This window comes from Poeciliopsis prolifica, unplaced genomic scaffold, assembly GCF_027474105.1.
Source record: "Poeciliopsis prolifica strain line A6 unplaced genomic scaffold, Auburn_PproV2 SCAFFOLD119, whole genome shotgun sequence".
Lineage (NCBI taxonomy): Eukaryota > Metazoa > Chordata > Actinopteri > Cyprinodontiformes > Poeciliidae > Poeciliopsis > Poeciliopsis prolifica.
The window spans coordinates 424,943-432,735 of NW_026562494.1; the positions used below are offsets into that span (position 1 = coordinate 424,943).

Here is a 7,793-nt window from a genome sequence, read left to right on the forward strand (position 1 = left end):
GATGAATCCCCCAGTAACCTGGAAGAAGAAGAACACGGTCTCTGTTTTCATTAGCTTGATGAACCTGGATCTGTTTGGAAATATAATGCGGGTTTCTAAGTACTTCTACGGTTCTTCTGGACCAGAATAAAGTTCTGCTGTTTCCCATGAGTCCACTGGAGACTCCAGGGACGCTTCAGCGAAACCAAGCCGCGGAGAGATAGCTGAGCTCCCCGGCTAGCTGGCTAACATTAGCTAGCCAGCTAGTTAGTTGGCTTACACAGGTTTGTGAGTATGAATTAAAACTGTTTAAAGTCGGATGAATATGAAGGAAGCGATTGAGTGAATATTTTTTTATTAATCGAGAAGGTCTTCAGAGAAATTCGGCTGTAAAATAACCTGCTTCAGTTTCCTAGTGTAGCTGAAATTAACACTTTTCCCCGTTATTTGCACTTTCCGTTCAGGTTCAGTGTGGTTTGAAGTGCTTTAAAAGTAGCAGTTCATCATTGTTATCAATTTAGAACAAGCTGAAAGTTTAATTGAACGCATTTGTTTGATTTTCAATTAGTTTTATTATGTCAATTTGATCTTGAAACGTACTCTGTGAAAACTGGTAAAATGTGTATCTTTTTCAATGGAGTTTGGTGCAGTGTTTTCATCGTTTTCAGTGCGATGCAGATAGTGGCTGAACCGGGTTGCTGCTGTGGAATTGGTTGTTTTTTCAATGGAGTCTGGAGTGGTTTGTTTTTATTTGACAGGATGGCGTTTCCCTATAAAATCCCCAAGAAGAAACAACCTGAGGGTTCTGACTCCGCCCACATCCACCTGCTGTCGCCCCTGTCACGTCTCCATGGCTCCGCCCCCCAGGTTAAGGAGGTAAGATGGGTTAATTTCCCCAAAAAGTGCTTTAATTTGTGTTTTATTCTTATGTGCTATATTGATACATTATATACTGTGTAGAGCACTTTGATGCAGTTAACATGTATTAAAGTGCTTTATAAATGAAATTGACAATTTTGAGATTAGCCTCAGAAATAGAAAAACTGTACATTTCTGAGTTTCAAAAGTAAAACATCTGCTAGAAATGTTCCTTTATAAAATAGAATTTCATAGATTCAAACTATATCTCAAAATGTATCTTTTTTTCCAGCAATTTTTTTACTTTTGAAACAGTATTTTTTGAGAAAATTTGAGATCTCAAAAAAATTCATTTCGGTTTCAAAAGTCAAAAATTTGTTGGAAAAACATGCAGAAATTTTAGAGTTTCAAAAGGCAAATTTTTGAAATTCAAAATTTTCTTTTTTTCTAGAAAATTTCAGGGATTAATCTCAATATTTGAGTTTTTTGGCAGTTATTTTTTTTCTATCCAAGATGACCTTAATACATCATTGTTTATCTGTATTCTCTGGTCCAAGTGGGATTTGGGGAGCCCGACCAAAAGAGGTGGATCTGACAGAATGCATGATGGGAAATCATCTGGAATAAGGTTGGTGTAGCGCCCCCTTCAGGCCAGGATGACCGCTACATCTGGATGCAGGGAGAAACGATGTTGTCTTTTCAGGGCGACGCGGCAACCATTCAGGAGCTACGTCCAAACTCTCCTCGGTCTGGACAGCTCTTTCAGGGGCAGAGCTTCATCAGCCAATCACGGGTCGGCAGGAAGCTGGAGCAGCCAATGGCAGCAGAGCTTTTCTGACTGGTGAGATAGCAGCTTATCATATCTGTGCAGACATTGCTGGAGTCGATTTGTTTTTATTTGTCAGAAGGGTTCGATCCATTACGGCACCTCACTGCATCATTTAGAATTTAATTTATTTATTAATTGTTTGGTAAGATCGGATATTTTCCAGCATTTCTTAAATTAATATGAAAATGTCCAGGTACTATTGACTTGGTTGATTTGTAAATATTATATTTTTCTGCCTATAATAATTTGTCTTTGTTTTTTCTTATTGTTATTTAAATGCATTTTCTGTTATTACAGTGTTATTTTATTAATTTCTGCCTCTTAATAGTTTCAGTTAATATTCTTGATGCCAGTTAATAAAAGATTAACTGCCGGGATCATAAAGAAAACTTTAAATATTTGATTTTTTGCATTCATATTCTACATATAGCACCATAAACATACAGTAAAGACGAAATGAGCTCAACAATTTTGAATTTATGAGAATAAAAACAACAAAATCATGTACTCGTAGCCCAGAATACATTCAAAATGATTTCCAGATATGTTCTGTATAGGAATCAGGATGTTGAGTATTCAGTTTGCCTTTACAATACATTTGTTTTTGCATTTTTCATAACAAAAGATACAATTTCTGTGTCCACAGCTGCTTTTATCCTGATGGTTCTGTAGGGTTTATAAAGTGTTTTTCCCCTGCTCGTCCAGCAGGGGGCGCCCTAACAGAGCGTCTGACTCTCTGCTGCAGCCGGAGGACTCCTCGGGTCTCCAGTCTCCACCACAGAAGAAAGTTTCTGTTCTGTCCACGCCGCATAAACGCATCTCTGTGAAGGCTGTGGACTACCTGGAAGAGCAGAGAGCACAGGTGGATGCTGGGAAGTTGAGTTCTTCTCCGCCACAGAGGAAAGTGGAACTAGTCGCCAACGGGAAGGTAAAAGGACAGAAAGTCCTCCAATTTGCAGCCGGTTTTCCGCCAGCTTGAGAGACTCTGTTTGTTCCAGGAGAAGAAGAATTCGTCCAGTGTTGGACCAGAGGAGACGTCTGAGGACGAGTTTGTGTCTCTGTCCAGCTCCTCTTCCTCCTCAATGAAGACGGCGTTGTCACCAAAAACGGCCAGGAGGAGGCGGCATGCAGACCTGGAGGACGTGATGGAGACTCAGAGGCACAGGTGGAGGACGTTCAGAGACAGGAAGACGCTGGCAGCTTCAGTTCTCAGACAGAAGAAGTGCAAACTGAATCCCAGTGAAGCCAGTGAGTCTGACCCGCTTCCTCCGCACCCAGGTTCCTGGTCCACTAAGCAGAACGTTGATCCTCTCTCTGCTTTCAGTCGTCCTGTCCAGTGAAGAGGAGGAGGACGATGAAGGACAGAGGACGTCCAGATGGGTGGACGGAGCAGGAAATACAGAGAAAAAGCAGGTCAGACGCCATAACAACATGGTATTTAGCACAAGCTAATGCTGTAGCGCTAGACCAACATGGTATTTAGCAGAAGCTAATGCTAAACCGCTAAACCAACATTGTATTTAGCAGAAGGTAATGCTAAACTGCTAAATCAACATGGTATTTAGCACAAGCTAATACTGTAGAGCTAGACCAACATGGTATTTAGCACAAGCTAATACTGTAGCGCTAGACCAACATGGTATTTAGCAGAAGCTAATGCTATACTGCTAAACCAACATGGTATTTAGCAGAAGCTAATGCTAAACCGCTAAACCAACATGGTATTTAGTAGAAGCTAATGCTATAGTGATAAGCTAAACACCATGCTGATGCTCTTTGTGGTATTTATCATAAATATGCAGCAGACGTTCTGCAGGAGTTTGTACTCCTCTGTTGTTTTTCTTCCAGGTTTCTGCTGGGTTCTTCTCCGCCGTCCTTCCTGCATCTGGAGTTCTGCTCGCTCCACTCCGGCCTGATGGAGGCTGACGCTCGTGGGCCTATGAAGGTCTGTATCACATCTGACTGATCCATCTTTCTGTTCCCAACCCGCCACTAAAAGTGTTTGTCTTTGTTTCTGCAGATCGCTGACAACGGGATCACCTTCCCACTGAAAGGTACCGGACCTGGGCCCTTCTTCCCGTTCTGTCTCTGCTGTGGTTCTGTTCTGTAACGTTAAATGTTAGCTTGTCCTTCTAGGAACGGAGGACACCGAGGTGGCGGTAGTGGCGTCTCAGCTCCGAGGCTACGGCGTCTGGGACGGGGGCGTGGCGATGGGCGGGGCTCTGCTAGCTGGATGGAGAGGCCCCGCCCCCTCGCTGCTCTTCCTCTGGGTGTCAACAGCTCAGGCCAACCTCCTGCAGCGGGAGCTGTCGCTCATCCAGAAGTCCAGCGCCAGAGCTAATGGTGAGTCCAGTTCAGACCTGCTGTTAGTGGAGCATAGGTCTTCCTACATGGTATTTAGTGGAAGCTAATGCTAAATGCTACAGTAACATGGTTTCTGTTTTACAGTTGCTCAACATTGAAGTTAGCGAAAACACTCAATTGTTTTGTGTTTAGCTCCAGAAGTAGCAGATTGTGGTGAAGGTTGATGATCTGTTGTTTCTGTGCAGCGCCGCCATGCTCCTTCCTCCTGCTGATGCTGAAGGAGCAGCTGACGGAGCTGCAGGCCGCTCTGCTGGCCTCCATCTTGGACATGGGGGAGTACAAGCAGCACCGCTCCTCTTCCTCCCCCATCGACTGGCCCCAGGGCCTGCTGCTGCTCCACACCTGCCCCTCTCCACTGGACCGGCACCTGCTGCACCTGCTGGGACACTCTGCTGTGAGTTCATCTGACCTGATTGATCTGATCGATTTATTGTCCATAACATAAAGGGCTACTTTATTCATAACATGTTGACTTTAAAATGTTGACATTTTATCATCTGTATTCAATACAGAATGAATAAACAGAAAATGGTCGTTCTTTCATATCATGAGACTTCTGTCATGTTACAGTTTTTCAGCATCATGTTTTCCTTGTTTTTGAAGCTAATAAATTGTTTTGGTTGAAGTTGCTGCTCCGTCATGCAGCTGTTAGGATGAAGCTTTGAGTGTTTGTATTTCAAAGTGAATTTTTCTTCCCAAACCTGACTCTGTTTGGAAAATTTCTCTTTCCTGTTCTGGCATGGGCCCACCATCTTTGTTTCGATATCAACTGGCTCTACTTGAGATTCTCTGCTTAAGAAGGCTTTTTAGTACAAAACTAAAAGAAGGTCTAAGCTGACATTAATTGATTGGAGCCGGTTTTAATTTAATAAAGCAATAATTTATCAATAATTAGTTGCAGGTTTGCATCTCTAGTGTAAACAGAGTCTGGGCCTTTTGGTTTTGTTTCCTGACAGAAGCCGGGTCAGTCCAGCGCAGCTCAGAGGAACCCTGCTGGTCAGCAGCCCACAAGGTGAGTCCCGGTTCGTCACCTGCTCTGGTCCAGGTATACTGGGTTAACCAGGTTCTGTCTGCAGGCTGATCCAGTACCCTCTGGTACCATGTATCGGTCGGATGACGCTGACGCAGGAAGACCTGGGACTGTCTGGATGCCGGGGAGTTCCTGAATGACGTTATCATCGACTTCTACCTCAAGTCAGTCTGCTTCTCCCTCTGTGGCTGTAGTTGCTGTATGTGACCAGCAGGGGTCCCTCTGTGGCTGTAGTTGCTGTGTGTGACCAGCAGGGGTCTCCCTCTGTGGTTGTAGTTGCTGTGCGTGACCAGCAGGGGTCTCCCTCTCGGCAGGTACTTGCTCCTGGAGGGCGTTGGCGGTACGGTGGCCCAGAGGAGTCACGTCTTCAGTAGTTTCTTCTACAAGCAGCTGAGCTGCCGGCGAGCGGCCGGAGAGAGCGACGCCCCCTCTGTCCCGTAAGCCCAGCGCCGCCGCCCAGTGGAGATGATGTCACACTGACTCTTCTTCTGCTGCTTCCACAGCGACCATCACACGAGGCATCAGAGGGTGAAGACGTGGACGCGGGACGTGGACATTTTCTCCAAAGACTTCCTGTTTGTGCCTGTTAACAAAGCGTGAGTTAAAATGAGGACAGTTTCTGCTTTTTTTAATAAATTTTAGTTTGTGCTAAATTAAATTTTTCTCATTTTTAAAATAATTTTAATTTAGTTTTTACAATTTTTTTATATGTTGTTTTGTAATTTTTAACTATTAAATAATTATTTTAGTGCTTTTGCTGTAAAATATGTTTCATTAATGCTAGTTTTAAGTCCAGTTTTTGGCTCCTTTGCCACCCGGTTCTGGTTCTGGTTCCACAAATTTCTGCTTCATGTTTGCTCCATGTTCAACCATCCAGCAGTGGTTCTGACCCGTTTGTGGCTCTGTCTCTCAGAGCCCACTGGTTCTTGGTGGTGGTCTGTTTCCCGGACTGGAGGCCGTTCGGACCGAGGAGTTCCAGAGTGGAGCAGGTGAGTGGTTGGCCCGGCTGGCCCGGTTCTGTGAGGTGGAGGACGAGGTACCGTTCACCAGATGTGGACCAGAACAAGTTCTGCTTGTTCCCTGGCATGAACCTGGCTCGCTGCGTGTTTGTCTGTAAAACGGACCTGCTGGGCCCAGTAATCAGTTTCTGATGGAACCAGCTGGTTCTGGGAATCAAGTCCAGATGTTTGGTGTTTGTGCAGGTGGATCCGAACCGGCTGCAGCAGAACCGCGTCCCAGGTCCAGCTGCCACCGGTAATAATTAAAATTTGCTGACTCATCAGCTTAAGTCCAATTTATTGTAATCCAGTTCATTTTAAAAATGCTGAGTCGTATGAACAGGAATTATCCAGTGGATTATAAAAAACAAGATGAGAATTAGGCAATTTGAATAAATTCATAATGTTTCCAGAATAAAGTCACAATATTACGACGTTTTATTCTAATATATTTTTATTAGGATTTAACATTTAATTTGATATTTTTGTGTTGGCTTTTTAAGACCCGGTAGTTGCCGTATCATCTTTCAGCGATGTATTTTTCCTGTAGCATTGTATCTTTAACATGTAGTATTTAGCAGTTAGCGTTAGCTTAGCTAGCGGTGCATCGCTGCTATCTTCTTCTGCTGAAGCTCCGTGTTTGGCTGCAGTGCTCCCTTCTGGGCTGTCAGAAGAAAACCGTCACCAAGAGGTGAGCCTCTCCTTCCTCTGCTGATAAATATGTCTGGGATCTCATTTTATCTTAAAGTAAATCATTTTTCATCTTTTCTTATTGGAGGAGACTTTAAACAAATTGTCCCAGAAATAACAGGTTTTGCTCCCTGCAGGCCGTGCATCCTGGTCATGGACTCCCTGAAGCTTTCCAGCCACGACGACGTCTGCCGACTGATCAGAGGGTGAGTTCCTCCCCCTCTGTGCTCGCCTGCGGCGTCTCTGACCCCCTGACCTTTGACCCCTTCCAGCTACCTGCAGGTGGAGTGGGAGGTTCGGAGGAAGTCTCCGCGCCTCTTCGCCCCCGCCTCCATGCGGAGCTGCACCTGCAGCGTTCCTCAGCAGGACAACGGCAGCGACTGCGGCGTCTACCTGCTGCAGTTCGCCGAGAGCTTCCTGCAGGTCGGCCGCCCCACAGGAAGTGATGTCATCGTCACGAAGCTGTGAAACTGCATCTTTAAAAACATTTCGATCCTTCTGATTGGCTCCTTAGAACCCCGTCGTCGACTTTGACCCGCCGCTGCGACTAGAGGGCTGGTTCCCACGGCAACGGGTGCGACAGAAACGTAACGAGATCCGGAGTCTGCTCTTGAGGCTGGAGCGGGCCCAGCTGAGTGAACAGAACCCGGACACCGAGTTCTGACTGGAGTGTAAATGAGTCCACTTCCTGTTTTATAAAATAAAGACTAATTTATCCTGCTGGCTCAGGCTCTTATTTTGAAAGAATCATTGGAAGTGGTCCCAGTGCCTCTCCCTGGGTCCAGGTTCTGCAGCCTGATCCGGTTCCCTGGTATCATGGAGCTGCTTGGTTAATCTCAGGGCTCAGCGCAGCGCCCCCCGCTGGGCACCAATCAGCTTACAGCTCACTAAGTGGATCAGCGAGGGGTTCTGCTGGCTGAACCGGGTTTAGGCACCAAAACAACCTCACTGGCCGATCATCTCTTCACGGAACCACCAGAACTGGGTCCAGGTGCCAATCAGGATCATTGACAGGTTCTGCTTGCTATGGTTCGGCTCTCTGGGC

General features: G+C 45.5%; 1 pseudogene; it reads left to right on the forward strand.

Annotated features, from left to right (window-relative positions):
• The first annotated feature begins 575 nt into the window (after positions 1 to 575).
• Positions 576 to 7,471, forward strand: LOC129354823 (sentrin-specific protease 7-like; annotated as a pseudogene).
• Positions 7,472 to 7,793: the final 322 nt, after the last annotated feature.